The sequence below is a fragment of the Thermobia domestica genome, chromosome 11, assembly GCF_964235325.1.
Source record: "Thermobia domestica chromosome 11, izTheDome1.hap1.1, whole genome shotgun sequence".
NCBI classification, from domain to species: Eukaryota; Metazoa; Arthropoda; class Insecta; order Zygentoma; family Lepismatidae; genus Thermobia; species Thermobia domestica.
Genome location: NC_137464.1, coordinates 164853980 through 164873439, shown reverse-complemented (window position 1 = coordinate 164873439; position 19460 = coordinate 164853980). Strand labels below are relative to the sequence as shown.

The 19460-nt window shown below is 35.5% G+C and overlaps 1 protein-coding gene across 1 annotated transcript in view; it reads left to right on the top strand.

Moving 5' to 3' along the window:
• Window positions 1-19460, top strand: part of LOC145664543 (uncharacterized) — a 990857-nt gene that overhangs the window by 128604 nt on the left and 842793 nt on the right. The window lies entirely within an intron of this gene.

Sequence of the window (19460 nt, the reverse complement as noted above, 5' to 3'; positions counted from 1 at the left end):
TATTTAATTTTTCTTTCTAGCAGTAGTTATATTCCGGTCTTTTTTAATGTGTTAAAACTATAATTGATTCAAACAGTACTTTTAGTATAGAATTTATTATATTTCCTTCATTTTGACTCACTTAGACTGACTTTGCAAAAATGAATAGACACACCTGAAGTCAAGGGACACTGGTAGCATAGTACTTCTTCCTACACATTTTTATCTCGAGCACCCGATATCGATAAATAATAACAAAAAACAACAACAAAAAAAGCCTGGTTAAATTAACTTCCCTCCGTGTCGTTAAAGTGGAAACGTTCGTGTTAAGGTAAACTATTTACGAAGGAATTTGCAGTTTGAAAAACGGAAAATGTTTTCGTGAAAGCGATACCGCCTGCCTTCATTCTGTTAGTTCGTACTCGAAATGTGAATAAAGTGGTCTTGCTTTATCTGCTTATTTACTTATGTATTAACTCCGAGTATACTTTATCTGTACGTGGGAAGGCGCACTCGAGTTAAAAGACCCCGCACAATCCTAATGGAAATTGGATTTCGGTGGAATTGCTTGAAACCGTGACATGTTGTTGATATTGTGTTCCTGAGAAAAAGTCTCAATGAACACAACCACCAATAATTGAACGTTTGGCCACTGCAGGTCCACTTTTTTGACCGATATTCTGGATTTCGGTGAAACTGACTAAAACCATGATATGTTGTAGATATTTTATTCCTCAGAAAAAGTCTCAATGTGCACAACCGTCAATCACTAACTGTTTAGTCACTACAGGTCCACATTTTTTAAAACAACCAAGTATAACGATTTTCTGGATTTCGGTGAAAATAAATGAAACTGTTCTCATCGTGGGCAAAATTCACAATGACCACAACCACCAATCTGCGGTTTCAAGCAATTTTACCGAAATCCAGAATACTATTACCTTCTGCTGTTTTCAAAAAAGTGGTCCTGTGGTGGCCAAAAGGTCAGTAATTGGTGGTGGTGCCCATTGAGACTTTTTTCTCAGGATTAGAATATCTACAACATATCACGGTTTCAAGAAATTTCACCGAAATCCAATTTCCATGAAGATTGTGTGTAGTCCTTTGTTAAGAGTAGCTTTTAGTAGAAGCAAATACTATAGTTCATTCCTATTACCACTATAATAAGAGATTTACTGTTTTAACTCATGTGTTTTATTAAGAAAAATAAGCACCATACAATATTAATTCTCCCATATTACTAGTGTATAGTGAATAGAAATGTACAGTCAGCGACAAAAGCTCTTTCCGTTTGGTAAAATTTATTTTGAGAATGACTGTGGGATCTCCAATGTTTCAGCGGGTTTCAAGGGGCTGGAACGTACAGAAAATCACATTCTTTTTAATTTGTCGAAGACTACTCAAATTGTGCTTCCATTTGGAAGTTATTTACAAAACTAATTTCATCAAACGGAAAGAACATTTGTCGCCGACTATAGAAGAATGGAACGTATCCAATCAACAAACTTTATTGTGGTAAACAGTAAGATATGATTAAGTGTAAAGTTTCGTGTGTAATTTTCAATAAAATCACCAAAATATATTTTTTTTCTTTTAAACCTAAACATTGATGCTATACGATTACCGCGGCGTATACTATAACTAAAACTAACTCTATGGCCTATGGAACCCGGAGGTTCAATGCCGCGTTCACAAAAGCTCTCCACTGACTACATTCCTTAGCTAACTGCATCCAGTTTCTACTTTGTATTCCAATCTCTGCGAGATCCATCTTAATATTGTCCTCCCATCTGCGCCTAGGTCTTTCTAATGGTCGTTTTCCGATTGGTCTTCCAGTCAAGACTTTGAAAGCGTTTCTACTTTCTGCCATTCTAGCTACATGACCCGTCCACCTAAGTCTCCTAGACTTGACGACCCTAACAATGTTGGGTAAACCATGTAGTTCCTCGTTATGAAGTTTCCCCCATTCCCCATTCCCGTTCCTCTTAGGTCCGAATATTCGTCTCAGGATCTTGTTCTCAAATACTTTCAGTCTATGTTCTTCCCTCAGAGTAAGTGACCATGTTTCGCAGCCATACAGAACAACAGGCACATAATTATACTCTATCAAATTAGGTATGCACCTAGAAAGTTTCGTTGCAAAGGATCCAAGCTTTGCAGAGGCCCGATATTACACTATTACGTCTATGTCGTATTGAACGGGTAATGTTTTGCACCACTAAAAAAAATAAATAAATAGAATGGTAATTGTAAAATACTTCCACCTATATTTGTAGAAAAAAAAATAATAAAACTTGATTGTTTTTATAAGAGAAAGAGCACAGATCAAGTGTTAAGATCAAATGTTCATGCTACATGAATTATATCCCTATTAATAAACATAGTTTTATTGAGAAAGTGTGTCATATATATTGATTTAGGAAGTTTTGGGGGAAGGGTTCCGGACCCGAAAACCCACTCCATCAAGGGTGCGTCCCTACATCAAACCTTCCATTATGAAACTTGTAAGCCAACAGTGCATAATATGATTAATGATACAGAGCCCCAAATTATAATTAACATTTAAAGCTAAATGTTTGTTTGAAATTAATATTATTCAATGGCGTGTCATATATCAATGAATAAACCAATATCATTGGAGTGGGAAAATGAGGTGGCTAAGACATTTTGGTACTGCTGAAAACGATGTCATTTGTTTCAGTAATAACGGATAGTTTCTATTTTGCTGAAATACATTCTTTCGTAACAACTATTTACGTATTATTGTTGTTTGCCTTTTTTTCTGAAAGCAACTCAATTGTCCTAACAGTGATACACTTACCATTACTATTAGCTAGCCTCAGTACTACACGCTATTATTACTGACTGAAAAAAAATATGATTAAGGAGCATAGTTTATCAAAACTCTTTATATGTTTACCTTGTCTGTCAGTCCACCTGCCAACGACATTTTTTTACATACATTTTGTATATCATGTTCTTCAGCTATGTATATACATTGTATGAAAAAAGCTTACCTGGTAATAGGTAGCTATAGATGTTTGTATTACGTAGATGAATATTAAAATGCATATGACTAATCTAGATTAGTATCAAGGTGTTAGAAGTGGCACCACTGTTCTTGGTGATGAGAAAAAGCTGCAAAGCAAAGAGAGAGGGAGGGAGAAAGATAAAAAAAAGTGGTAGTAGTAGTAGTAACAGCGGAGTGGAAAAGAAAAGGAATATTCGCTGGAATTTAATATGCGAGAGCTTTTTGAATATTGGAACTGGTTGAATCATAGATGGAATGAGGGAGAAGAGAGAGAGGGAGAGAGAACAGTAAAGAACGAAGAAAGGAAAGAAGATGATCGGAGAATCACAAAGCTTTTCCGAATTGGTCAAATGAAGGGGAATCATGCAACGGAGGGAATGGTGAAAGGGAGAGAAAAGGAAAGCTGGAGAAGTTTTCATCCAAACAAGATTTCAATCTCTGGATCTTATGAAAAAGAATATTGAAAGAAAAGAAACAAAAAATATTGAAAGAGGATGTTCCTTACTATTTGCCTGATTGTGTTTGTGAGTTGAGTCAAAGAGAAGAGGAGGGTAGGCAAAAAGAGAACCATTTGGAAACTTTCAAAATGAGTGGGCTTGACTGATTTGTGTTATATTACCTACTTTTATGTAGAAAAGGGTATCCTCTTTTGTTATAATTGACAGGCAATTTCAAGCAGTTCTCTCATCTTGCTTTCAATTTACGTTTAACTGTTATCTGTGCATTTTCTAATCAAACGCACTATGTTTTCATTCTGAGCTTTAATCATTGAATACACTATTGATCAGTAAAGTAAGAATCTTACATTAAACAAAATCGATAATTTTAAAAGAGTTTTCTCATTGACTAGGATGTCTAAGTTAAATTATCAAAATTATTCCTATTTATTGTGATACGTTGATAATACAGTAACTGCATTTACCTAATGTTCTCTTCATTCTTTTAATGATTTAATGTATTTTGAGTATTCTCCTTAGCGAACGTAATAAAAAGAAAAGTGATTAGTGTGGAATTTCAGCCACAGCCCAAACCTTAATTTTTCGTTGCTCTCTTACACAGCAATATATTTATTTTTATATTTGCAAAAGGATAACTTAATTACAATGCTTGTATTAAAGGGGTTTATTCACAGTTTCATTGACGAGGGCCACAGTAGGTAAATTTTGACCTACAGGTGTAATAGGAAGTACTCGTTAATCTCAGTATGGAACTTGTAGGAATAAGCTCAGAATGCAACCAGATACCCAGTTTTGACAAAACCTCCGACCCATCACCTGTGCCGATATCTCAGCTTAACACCATCCATTATGGATGTTTCTCACATTATGCTAAATATGGTTGCATACTGATTTTATTCCTATATTGATTTCATTCCTAATACCTTTCAGTTTCTCTAAGTCAGCAATCACCTCCTTACATTTGTTGCCCTTTTTGAGCGACATCCTGAAGCTTTAGGCCAAAATAACACTACCTCTAGATAGGGCTTGACGATTACTTTCTATTACATCTATTGATCAACGCCTACCTACTGGGGCTCTTGGCAATGGAACTATGAATAAATTACTTTCTTTTCTATTTGATTGTTTGTAAGTGTCAAATCATAAAACTTTCATTCCATACACTTGCGTACTAACAAAAGCACTGAAATTGTACAGACACGTAAACACTGTGATAACACTAAATTTTAATATAACTTTTGCTGAAGCGTATCGTTTTATTCTAATATGTATTTATTCGCAAAAGATACAACAACGTAGGCAACAAAAGTTACTTAAATATTACTTCAAAAGATAGCGTTATTGCTTCTTCGAGACCTTTCTGTGATCCATCTAACAGAAATGTTAGTATTTATTGTCTTCTACATGTTTTCTTTTAATTCATTGAAGGCTATTCAATAAAGAGTAAAAAATTAGAAGGAAACAACACTCTTAAAAATATTTTATAGAAACAACGATTTTATAAAAAGTGCTTATAAGAAGATTATATACATGTAACATATATACTCACCACCTAGAACAGTAAGACCATCTGCCATTTATTCAAACACTTTTTTGAGCTGACACGAGAGGCACGGGTTACATTAAAGCCGCTTCCCAGATTTTGAAGGAAATTCCATTCGATTAATTTAATTAGCATAACGTTTCGGCGTAGAATGGGGAAGATCGGCGACATATCATAATTTGCAGAACTCAAATTGTGATGGCTAGATGGCTGAAAACAGCATGATTTGTTGAAGTTTGCAAATTTCTACAGTTAGTGTCACCAAAGGTGGAAAAACACAATGAAACAGTAACAAGAAGCAAAGCGTGAGAAAAAAAAACTCATTAAAAATGTCGGTCGTCGAAGACTGTCCAGGTAGCTATAAAAGGGTATTGCGCTAACTGTAGCACAACTAACCGGTTTTAACAGTAGACAAAGCACGAGTGTATATGAGTATACAGTTCATCGTATACTGTTAGGTGTGAGACTCCGCAGCCAACGTCCCGCACGTGTACCAATGTTACCTGTACGACATCATTAATGGACCCTTTGTCATTGGTCCGTAGAGAAATAGTGCAACGAATCACGCTACCGCCTTCATTACGTCGATGGCTGGATCAGAATCCGTCGTCTTCCAAAGGAACAGGTACTCCAGACGTTCACAGTAGAATGATGACAGGCCAGTAGAGACTCCAGCTCATTGATTTCTTTGTCATGAACAGGCATGGTAGTGATAGTGGAGGGCATTGTGACAGATCCTAGCATCTGGCAGGACATTGCTGACCATGTAAGCTCATTTATGTCATACATTTTTTAGTTAGCAGTGATGTTCTTCAGTAGGACATCACAATATGTCGCAAGGCCAATTTTGTACAGCAGTAGTTTAAGAAGCACAGTGATGAAGAAAAGTTATTGGGTCAATCCACATGAAGTGATCCGAAGATGGGGAAAATGGTTCCTCGACCATCTTCAAAAATTATAAAACTTTGAGTGTATCGGTGGAGTGCCACTTTTTGCATTTGCAAGCGTTTACGAAAACTACAGTTGCTCAGGACATGTGTATCAGACGAACTCCAAACAAAAACGAATATTATAGGAAAAACAAAAGTAAACGCAGAATATATACTCTTGCTTCTAAATAAATACGCGGGGATGCAAACCAATACATGAAATCATTAGAAAAAGTACAGAAAATTGCACTTTTAAAGGGCTTGTGCATTGGAATTGCATAAAGTGGGGGTTTATAAGTTTTGTACTGAATACTATTGCATGTAAAGAGTCTACATATATATGCACATCTACGACACTACTGGCATCGTAGATTTATGGGATCCGAAAGTTGAAGTTGGTGATATTAATTCTTTATTATAAATAAACTGAACATGTCTTAGCATTTTTTTAATTATCTTTTATTGAAGGATGCATTTTCTGTATAGTGCCGGACAGAACTATTTGATCAGGTAGTAGCGACTACTTTGAAACAAATGGACTAAGATATAAAAGGTTAGGCGTGATATAATGTTTAACCTAGTTATGAAGAGAGTACAATGCGTTAATTACTAGTTTCATTTCTTTATTTCATCTTATAATAATTTCTTCTTTATAGATCATTTTATAAAATAAAAAACATTATATTTAAAATTTTCTATTTACGTTATTATCTTGTTATGACATTCGTATAATTAAATCTGTGAAGGATTATGCAGCTTGGTTCAATAGAAAATTCAAAAATCTTTTATCAGAAGAATACTAAAAAGGTTTTAGAAGTGACTGTGTGGACACTGAAGCTTTGATTATGAAATTCTAATACAGACCATACTTGTAACCGTGATTCTCAATATTTCGCTTCATTCCTGTTAATTTCCAAATTACTATATAATTTTGTACCCCACATGAGAAAACATGAACACCAATTTGTTATCTATTAACTTAATGAACACACTAATTATGATAGGTAAATGAGTTAGAGCTTATCTTCAAGTGGAACATTCAGGTAGTGTTAACTTCTATAGTGGTCTTAATTATAAGTAGATTGTATTGGTTTCTTTGTTACGATACTGAATGAAAAGGTTGCAACATGTTATTGTATGTTTCTACTAGTCAATAAATTTAAACTCTCTGTTTGTCAGAAGGATGAAAGTAGATCAAATTTTAACTGAATCGGACCTCCTGATTGCGAAAACGGTGATGGAAAGTTCGTAACACACAACACTTTTGTGTGACAGAAGCAAATTAGAATGTGTTGAACACTACAAATTAATTAACTCTGTTCCTACATAATTCTAATTATGTCATGAATACATTCATTTAACTATGAAATCAGATTAAAATACATTAATATCGTAGAAAATAAAACATGGAAGAAATAAATTAATGTTCCTATCTGAAAATTAGCATTTTTCCTATTTCAAAATACAATTCAATCTCTCTCCTCTCTCTCTCTCTCTCTCTCTCTCTCTCTCTCTATATATATATATATATATATATATATATATATATATATATATATATATATATATATATATATATTAGGGTGCTCCTTAATTTTCGATTTCCGAATTTCTTTGCTCCCAACCCCTAAATTGGTTCCATGTCGGACCAAATTAATCTGTGAAAAAAATAGGCTCAATCGAATAATATTTAACCGACCCCCAAGCACCTAAACATCTGAATGCATTTACAATGTATAGTATATGGCAAAAGTTTGTAATAAACTCTTGTAACTTTAAAATGGCTGAGAGAAAGGAATCATATCTTGGATAGAGGTTGTAGAAGTAGATCCATACCTGATACTGAGTAGTGACCGAGATGAGGCATATCTTTACGTCCACCATCTTGGATTCGTGCAAAAATTTTAAATAAAAATGACCTCGTATGATATATCATTTTGACGTTAACAGACGTCTGCCTTTATTTTCCACTTATCTCTGAACATGTAATAATTATCAGCTATGGAAAATAAAAGCTCCGAAGTAATAATACTTAATATTCTGTGAGTTTATTTCTCTGTACGGGCTGCAGATTTATAAGATTGTTGAATAGTTTCCTTTATTTGAATTAAACCATGAAGTAAAGAAAGAAATGCACATGCCCATCTACTTGGAAAGAAGATGCGAACTTTTAACGTGGGTTGAATATACTGAAAAACATTGTGGTAGTGAATGATGTTGCAGAGAGAGGTGTGAAACTGATACAAGTATACGGGAACATTTTAACAAAGGACGAAAAAGAGAAACAATACATATTGCAGATAGTCAGTGAACACAGAAAATAGTATCCAGATGCTACAAAAATTGGCTTAATGATGCAGTAGAATTTGCCTAGTTATCCACAGCCTTCAGCTTTCTTTTATTATCATTTTAAACATTCATCATATTATTTATGTAATTTCATTTCATATAATTAATTTCAATATAGGCTGGTGTGTATTTCGACGGGATGTAATTATATAACAACATATATAATTATTTCCTTGTTACATGTATGTAGTAGTTTATTAATATTTCAGTAACCTATAAAGAGAAAAACAATATTGAAAGACAATAAACTACTATTTCAAAGCTTAAAATAATTAAATGACCAGAGATAAGTTGAAAATATAGGAAGATATGTTTTTATAATGAAATGTTACCCAAAAACGATGTCACATCATTTCCATTTAAAATTTTGGGTCCGAATACAAAATTGCGGACTTCAAAATGGCCGCCATCGTGCTACTTCTCAGGGTCAGATGTGGATTACTTCCAATCCTTGTATCCAAGATTTGGTCCCTTTGGCTTCAGCCGCTTTAAAGTAAAAAGGGTTTATTCCAGACTTTTCCTATACATTAACATATTGGATATGCATTCAAACTTTAAGTCGCTTGGGGGTCGGTTAAATATTCTTTGATTGAGCCCATTTGTTCATGGATAAATTGGGTCCAACATGGAACCAATTTGGAGGTTGGGAGCAAAGGAATTCGTAAAAAAATCACTATGTAAATAAGGACCACCGTAATATATATATATATATATATATATATATATATATAGTAATATCCCATGTGATGTTGTTAACAAACAATTCCACATGTCAGTGTTTACAAATATCACCACGTGGTTCGGCAAGAAGACTTTACACCAGATGGATCTACAATCACTTGCAGACGACGGCTTCTAACCCCTCCCACGTTGCAGAAGATGACATCGGAACAGCAGCGCCACCGCCACCCAAGGAACCGTATAAATTGGATGGACAAAGGCAATTCAGTACCAGATTGCTGGTGATCCTCCTACTGTCTGCTTCGGGACTTTAGGAGTAACCTAATCCCAAGGCGTCTAGTCTGCTTCGGGACTACGCCTATCCTTTCTCCTGGCTTAGTCTGATCAGGGCTCTCTCTGGGAATCCCAACCTCAGCCGCTTAGCCTACTTCGGGTCTCTGTTGGCCAACTAACTTACCCACTGCTTGCTCGGAGCTTTGGGCACGTAATACCACTCTGCCTGGCCTGCTTCGATGCGACCTTACGGTCAAAGACCACCTATAATTAACCTTTGATATTAGAGAGATTAATTTGTAGAGTATTTTGTGAAAATACTTTTTATAGAGAAAGTTTATAATAAAATTGGTAGTGGGAGATCGATTTTGTACACTCTTTTTATTAACGCTCTACCAATACCTATATGGGACAAAGTTTTTAAATATATATATATATATATATGTATATATATATATATATATATATATATATATATATATATATATATATATATATTGTAGATAGATGTAAAATAATATCAAAATTATTATAAGTTATTTATTGGTGAGTGGCATAATTGTAATTTAAATGAAGTCAAGTTTTGGGTGAAGGGATTACAAAGAAAGATGTGAAATTGTGATATGTTGGAATGGCACGTGTTATTATTATTGTTATTGTTTGTTTATGTGATCGAGTTACGCATGGTTGTGTCTTGATGTTCATGAAATACTGTCGAAACGCTAGCTCGCAGTATGGTGTAAATGGAAATTGAGAAAATTGATGTAAGTCTGAGTTTAAGAAAGATGTAATGAAAAATACTTTGTTAGCACAAACACAATTTGGATATGGCATAATATTCAGATTCGCAAAGATTGATTGTCTGGGAATTCGGTCATGATGTGACTAGGTCTGCAACGAAAGTTTGACCAATAGTTGAGATAACCAAGGTCGAGACATGAAACAAAGAATTCCATTGTCTGGAAAAGAAGAATAAAAACGGAATCTACATTGGACCGAGGTTGGAGTTCTACATCCGAGTTTTAGATCAGACTTGAAGAATTAAGATCCGACGTTTACAAGTAATAGAATATTCGTAACTACCATCTTACGATGGTTGGCTTCTGGTCGGCTATTCGTTATAAAGCCGAACTGTCAGTATAAGCTTTAGTAGTTTATATTTTCGGTCGACGTGAAAACGAGATTCCTTCCATGGTCATCACCGGGAACTAAGACCTGCGACTGTCCAACGAATTGCCAAACGTAGTCCACAGAGGAATCCAGGATTGGAACATTCGTCGCTCCAGGGACCAGCCTGAACATCTGAAAGGTATGTGTACCTCAACTATAGTGTTGACTGTGATCAAATCTCCAAACACTCGAGTACTGTGGTCTGAATTCATTAGGTCATATCCGTAACAACAATACACTACACGCTACACTTTCTAATTGGTTATAATACATGAGATTTTACAGATGAAATAGAGTGCTTTGATTTACTAAATTATCCTCTCGCTAGTGGAATAGATTTATTGAAACCTGCCCATTTCAGATAATAAGTAGAAGCAACTTCTTCGCGTCACAACGCATTTGTCCCCGAAAATTATAGGCACGACGCGAAAAGGTTGTCAATATATATATAGTGCTCTTGTTTTGAAAGAAGCCCGTCCTTTATTAACTTTTTACAAAAAATATTAATTTAAACCCACATTACATTCATAACATACCTGTTGGTAGCGTAGCATCTGGGCAATTGCCTGACAACGAAGTTTCCACTTTAGGAGACTGAAACGCAATGTTGTGGGCTTAACTGGAATGTCTGTAAATGGCATACCACGAATTCCAGTTTCTGCTGCAATTTGTTGGAGGAACAGGCAGGTTGAGCGAGATGTGTGACTTGACACCTTATCTTGATGCACTCACACACAATTCTTGTCCCTCCCGTAGAGATGGTGAATATCATGGCGATAAATGGGAGTCAAGACGTTAGCCTAATAATATTCCGAATTCACCTTCATACCTTTGGTCACTAATGTACGTATGGTCAGCTTGGCGTGGCACGAGTTTCCAGCAGTAATTATAAAAGTTGTGCCAAAATTTTCTTTGCACTCTGTGAACCATATTTGATAGTTCCTCGCATTTGTCGATGGATAAAAAATTGCACGTAGCTTATGACAGTCATCTAGATAAACATATGCCTCGGCCAGTTTACAACAAACTTCCACTTTTCACCGCCCAGGTATCGCTCATACAGCTTTCGACAGTTGGTGCGACGTTCCTAAATGTGTTTTGGCAAGAGCTTATGAATACATCCTCTCCGTCGCTTTACTAATCTCAAATCGCAGTGAATGGTGCTGTGCACTGCCTTCAGTGATGTATGTAGCCGGTCCACGATACTCATCTGTGTGGGTGGAATCTCCTTGGCGACGAGAGTTCCGACTTCCCGTGTGCGGCTAGTACAGTATCAGGCCGGGGGTTGGCCTGTTTCTACCCCCACAGGAATCATCTCACGCCTCACCTTACCTGCCCCTTTCAACATTCGTGATATGTCATTTTTTATACACAGTGAATCCATGCTCCTCGCACAGTTTGATAATGACACTATAACGTCGGAAAGCGTAGTTATGTAGCCCTCCCAATGAGCACTTATTATTTGTGGCATTTGTCCCGGTATTTATTTAGCACACCTGTCACGCACAGTCAATGATCCAAGGTGTCCACACAACTGGCAGCTTAATTTTCTTCCCGCTTTGTGGTGCTGCAGAAAGTATATAATTTCGTCACCATATATCGGAAACAATGTATGTAATTGAAGAAGCTAAGTTTTACACATGATTATATTTCACATCAATATGCGAAGTTTGCTCAAGATCGGATAAGTTTCAACGATTGAGTACAATTTTAATGTTCTTCTGACTAATTTTTAAGAACTTTGATTTCCCAAAACTTCTTCATTAACTCTTCTCATGAAGTACTGGTTTACCAAATTATAAGAAGGGCACAAAATCTTAAGAACTAATTCAAGGATCGCCATCAATTTTGGCCAGGATATTGAAAGTCCAAAGTTAAAAATTGAGGTCGTTGATAGAAGTGATCTATCCAGTTGATTCCAAAATATGACGAATCAAAATGTGGTTTATCTTTTATATATATAAATTAACCATATGTATCATAAAACTCAACTGCACCTACATGTGAAATTGATTGTACGTCATTCAATTATTCTCAATATAACCAAACTCTTTCACGTTCTGTACACTCTGACACTGTTACGTACTAATATATGAAAATGAAATAAACTAAGAAAAGTATAGTGCTCTTCATATTATGAAACACTATTTCTTTCTCCTTCACTTTGAGTAATATATATACAAATCAATAGAGATAGTAGGGGAAACTGCTCAAACACAGAAATATACTTAGCCCGTTGACTGTTTAAAAGTCGATAATATATAGAACTAAGCGCCATTAAAGTGCAAAGTGTGTATTAAGGTAAAAATAGTCGGTGTAATCTCCTCCATTCCAAAGTTAATGAACACAGCAAGAAACAGGAATATATATCTCATGAACCAACAAAAAACATGCTACCATTTACAGAATAGAGTGGAGATCAGTAGCAATAAAATATGAAGCTTCTAGCGTTATCACGAAGAAATTTATAACCTTGTATAATCTCCAAATGCTTTTAGACGACGACCAGAATACAATGTATTCTCTATGATCTTCTTTTCATCGTAGCAATACGAATTTCAAAACTGTGCAAAAATTCATTCCCGTACTTCTCGTAGTATTATAGATTCAGCTCTTTGAAAAACCTTTTGTTAAAATTAATATATTTCATTTGAAAAGAAAATATTGTAAAGATTAATAGAATGAAAATCAAAGCATTGTCTCTCTCTATATTTTCACCATTCAATTACAGTTATATTACTGGCAATAAATATACTTTCTAGAAAGTTCTTAATAACAAATTAACAGAAACAAACTCGTTTTTATACAGTACATTAATGTTGGTTATATGACAGAAAGGGAATATATATCTAGTTTGTGAGAATTGCAACACCCAGAGGAATTCATGCTCAAATAGCTACACTCACTTTTCCTCTCCCGAAGAGTGGAGACCAGGCAGTTGATCTACATCAACGTCAGTGGACAGTACAGTCCTGGACCCTCCAAGACTTAACGAAGCAAACTCACCAATCTTATAACAGGTCACACAGCATGCAATGACGTCCTTTTAATTAAAAATTCAGCGGGACAGTACACGTGCCATCAAATCTACTTCCGGCAAATGGTCTGCTACTGCCAAAGTGCGGTTTGTGCAGCATAGATCATGGAGAATTCAGAAGCGAACATACAACGTATGATCGAGCGTTACAATGCCCCCGAATTCAAAGAGAAACATATAAACTCACGCCTTCAAAGGAGGCAACATTGTAGTCCTAGAGAAAGAGGCTCATCATACTATGAAATTTAAGCACGTATAGAGTATGTAGCCAAGGCAGTGATGTGTATGTGAAAGCATTAGACAGAAAAGAACCATTCAGAGCAACGATCGGGCAGAGGGTTTCGTAAACTGCCCACATTATGGAATAACATACATTTTGCCCATATGACAGTGACGGACCATGTTGTCCAAAATTAATTTGATAACTAGATACAGTAATGGGTGCAGTGATGTATCTACTGTATCAGATTTATGTTACTCATATCTTTACATCGATTTTCATTGACTGAGAAGAAGACATTTCTTAGGCGGCATTGGTACCGTAAACATGGACATACTAAGTTGCAAATATCCGTGCTTTCTAATGAGATCAGCTAACTTGTTTTCCAGTAGTAGACGTATACGTGTTAGATGTTATCGTGGCCAGCGCAATCTGCCATCTCAACTACAATGGATTGAAATTAACATTGGAATAAGGGAAGTTTAAGAAACCGACGTTACTCCTTTCCTTCAGAAATCTCCGAAAGCCATTTTAGTAAGACAATATATGGTCAGAACTTTTCCCAGACACGATGATACCCGTGTTTTTTCGACGTGCATAGATTCTTGACATATTACGCAAAGAATATATTTGGGATATAGTTGGTAGACACAAAGTTTGCAAGGATCCTCCAGCAGTGATAAAGAATATCTTGTGATGAAGCAGCGTGACAGGATATTTTGGAACATTCAACGTTTGCTTGGTTCAATTGCACAATGCGTAGAGGTTCTGATAGCAGCGCATGTAGAACTCATGACAAATTTATTTTCCAGTGTTAGAGGTGTTCTAAATCCCGAAATTACAATCATTTATTTATAATCATATAATGATTTTGTTCTATAGATTATATACAAGTTACACGTGTCTTGCTTAGTGTTGTCATTTCGTGCGAAGAAATAATATTATACGACTTTATCCGAGGCTAATAGCTATGTGTGGGCTCTCCGTTTTAAGTATTACACTGTAACGTGGAATGTAAGTCGTTAACAGAATCCGTTCTGAGGCTAACATGAATATTTTATCTTAGGGGAAAGATATCTGGACGACCAGGTTACCCGGCATATTACGCTGTAGGCGTTAGTACCCTAGCAATTCAAAAGTAGATGTGCACCCTACAAGAGAAACATAGATTCATTCTCTCTCTTTTACAAAATACAAAGAAGCGAACAGTTTGTTTCACTATAACATAAATATAAATGTTTTTAAAATGGCTTACGTAGGCCCTTTTTAAAGAGAACGACTTCGCAGATTTCTCGCGTATATATATCGCAGCAGTCGTGTGATACACTTCCTGAAAAGGAACTAAGAAATAGCATTGCAAAGTAATGAATACAGTATAAGTAAATAGAACAATACATGTGTAAAAAAATACATTAAAGTAGTCAATTTATTATGTAAAAATTGGACATGTAACAGTCCTGTACACTAGAAACAGTTTATGCATTAAGTAGGGCTGGTAAAACATGCTCATGGAAATCGTCTTCTTCATCCCTGCTCGTTTAATTCTTGGTTTACGGTTTGGGCTTGACGGAACACTTCCAATCAACAGCATCTGGGTCCAGAAAACGGAACAAACTCTGTACGTATCGTTCTTTGGCTCCGTACACCTACTCTGTAGTAGGCCTGACAATATGACATCTTCTTGTTCCTTTGAACCACTTCCGTAAAATTGAACAAACAACTTTTCTTGTTCCCCAGCATTTAAATTCTTGCAACATTTACATTTGCAGCACTTGCCCATAAATGCAAATTGCTTTTCGCTATTATCTTTGCCACTAATGGTTATGTAGCTCTCATTTAAGTTCCTTTTCCTTTTCTTTGCATTAGAATCCCTTTTTGACTGACTTTTCTGTTTCTTCGGGTTATAATCGAACTCTTGCAAGCACCCTGTTACATGTTCAACGTTGTTAAAACAACTTTCCTACCAACAAAACTCCAGCAGTTCTTCGCTTTCGTCTCACGACGACCTCTATTCCTTCACTGTAGCAACATCGAGATTTAAGATATCGCAATGAAATTTTTCAAATGTATAGAATTAATACCAAAGAATTTAAAAATGAAATCTCCCTAAAAAATTGCCTATGCCAGTATGGGCCCCTATTACATAGAACTCCTCAATCATTGCCGAAAAAAATGACAAAATACCATCAAATAGCATGTCATGTGTGTGGCTTCATAATGTTATTTTCAAATCGCTAGTAAATGTATTCTCAATTTTGAACCCCAGAAACTCCATTCTTTGTAGACAACATGATATATATGAAATTTTCTCCATTAAAAAAAAGTAGAATTTCGATTAGATTTGAGTCTCTTTTCTTTGTCTTAAAATCATCCATTTGGTTGAAGTCGTTAAGAAGATAGCGATAAATCTTCAAACTAAAAAAAATCTATTTTACTCACTTTTAATCTGTAATGTATAATTAGTAACTTACATACATACATACATACATATATATATATATATATATATATATATATATATATATATATATATATATATATATATATATATATATATATATATATATATATATATATAATATACAGGGTGGTAGGTAACTCCACCGAAAACTTTTGGAGGCTGTTCCTTATACGAAATGAGAGAAAAGAGTTCTAATAAACATGGGTCGAAAAACGTCTCCTTTCAGAGTTATGAACTACCGAAAATTCGAAATATCACGTTTCAAAACTCCCTAACTTAAAAACTATAGGACCTATCCCAAGCAATTTAAGGAATTACACAGGAACTGGTATACGCTCTATCTAAATTTCCATGTTTGAGTATTCACCGGTACCAGCGAAACAAGCGCACCATTAGTACTTAAAGGAGTATCCCTATACTTTAACTTCCTTTCGACAGTTCCTTTCACCGATAACGGAAAATGGTAAAACATGGATATTTAGATAGAGAACATACTAATTCCTGTGTAATTACTTAAACCGCTTGGGATAGATCCTATAGTTTCTAAGTTAGGAAGTTTTGAAAAATGATTTTTCGAATTTTGAATGGATCATAACTCTGAAAGGAGGCATTTTTCTTCCCATGTTTATTAGAAATTTTTCTTTCATTTCGTATAAGGAATTACCTCCCAAAGTTTGTCGGTGGAATTACCTACCACGCTGTATATATATAGGATCCATCCTTTTAATCTCAATTTACGAGTATAATTATCCCTAATCCACGATTCCAAATTTCCAATATTTATTTTCGAACTGCAGGGCAAAGAATTAGTCAACCTCATCTTACTGAAGTAACGTAGCATCCGACATAGTTGACTGGCCCGGACTAACATAATGGTAAGCGCCACTTCCATTGACACTGACTTATTGGGTGGAATGAGTTGAGGTATGAGCACAGAAAAGTATGTTGGCATTTTAATTTCAGAAATACCTATAGATTGCGTAGGAATCTTCTTTGGTATATGTCATTGCATTGAATTACAATGGAATGGTCAATCTCCTTTTTCAGAGTGACACACCATTATGTTACTCCAAGTCGTTCAGTTATGTTAGGTAAACGATCTGTAGAACCTTTCTCGGGCTGGGCAATCAGATAATGCAGCGTTTAAACAAATCAATTTTCAACTCAACGTTTTTCTTGATAAAACGGATCGCTTGTCGAATATTACTTATGCTTTTATTAACGCTCTGCACGTGTGCTTAATGCATTATCAATATTGAATCTTGAGACCTGCATACAATGCTGAACACAAGAAAAGTGAGAGGACAACGCTGGTGCATGGATGACCTAGTTTACGAAGTGCACAGCGTTTCGACTCGTTTTAAGCTCGTTTTTCTCTTCCGTTTCCTAGGATGAGAAGGTAAAAGAAGAAGTCAATGTATAGGCGTCAGAGGAGTCAAAAAAGAAACAAAGAAGACAAACCGCACCGCGATGATCCTACGGCATAAGAACCAGTATCAGACCTTTCAAATCTCTGGAGTCCCTTTCATCTTACGGCTACAGAGAGGCGTAAGATGTTTTTTTGGTGTGTGGGAGGGTGAGAGGTAGAAGGTTGTACGCTAAATGAGACCAACCACCATCTTGCAGCAAAGTTTCATCTATATATTGTGGTTTTGCTTTTTCAGCAGCTATGACGCCAAGAAACGAAGCCAATGCGTATAATACCAGCAACGGTAGAAGATACTAGAAAATTACTTTCTGTTCTTTTTTGTTACAAGGATTCATTAATATTAAGGTCTTTATAACACTCTTTTTTCCGCGACTTTCTAGGATGGAGTTTCATGCACAGGGTAGGTTATTATGTAAAAAGTTCTTTGAAATTTGTATAGAACAAGTATTATACTCGTTCTACCTATTTGCGGGAACAACATTACGTTTCCGTTTGTAGCTAAGCGAGTAATGCATTTGATTCATGTGAGGGTCGTTATAGGTTCAACCCCCGACTAGTGAACTAATCCTGAGTTAAAATCACAAGGAGTTCCAATTTTAAAAAGTATATCCAATGTTTTACAATCTCAGTAATCATCAGTTAATTAATTCAATCACAAAGTACTAAAGTTAAAACTAAATAACTCCCATTTTATATAATTACTCGTCACGGAAGGATTCACGTTGAAATACTTACTAAATAAATCATATCGATGTATACCAGTCACTTCCAACTACATGCCCTTTGACGTCAAAATTAGTAGTTTTCATTCTTATTGAAATACACGAAGAGAACAACGAACTAACATCAAGCTCGTGTTAAAATACTGTAGTGTTGACAAGAAAAGAGGAACAGCGATGACGTAGCAGACGGTTTTACAGACCTTTATTTATAAATCATATGTTGATTTATTTCATTCCTCAACCTTAAACCACCTCTTCTTTCCTCCACTATTTTTCAAAGCTCTCCTCCCGACAGCGAAACCAAGTTTATTGTCAGTTGGAAATGACTGGTCTATACCAGTAGTATTCAACTTTATCTTTGTTCGTTTACGCCTAATGATACATTTCAACCAACTACCGCCAGATTTAAGCATTTCTTAATTCAAAGTGTAGATAACTGTTATGCAGGATATTAATAATCTAATATAAGAGGTTATTCCTCACAGCAAAATAAGTAAAACGTTAATAAGGATCTGTTGGTAGAAGTGCATATTGTCAGAACTAGAGGCGTTCAAAAGCGTAGAAAAAATACTTATCAATACGCGTCAATTCGAACACGAAGTTTCTGTCCATATCAGCATATAGAAAGTCACAAAAACGTTATCAAGAAATGCATATTTCATCAATATGCATTTTATGCCCAACGGATCTTCTGCAAGGCATAATTTTAGGACATGGCTATCAGAATTCTCAGATATGTTCTCGCTTAAAGGCGGATCTAAAGTAGACAAAACTTAAGCCTTGGCAGCAGTAGATATGTAACTCGACCCTGGGAAGTCAGAAGTGTTAGGGTTCACTAGGTACGGTATATGTATTTTTGTGCTCAGAATAACGGGTGCTGAATGTACTGCTTCGAGGTATATTTCCATTAAATATATATAATGTTTAAGTGTGAAACAATACAACAAAGCACGCACTATTTCGAACACTGACAACCGTGGAGCCCAACATTTTTAACTTCCCGCCGATGTATAACGTGAACATTGCTGTAAACGCTTATCTTTTGTCAATAGTGAACATGGAATGCGTTGGCGGAAAATCGGAGTTAGGGATCGCCTGCTTCACATTTTATATATATATATATAATGACCAGACAAAATACATTTTAATCGAATATCCATTTTTTGGATTGCATATGT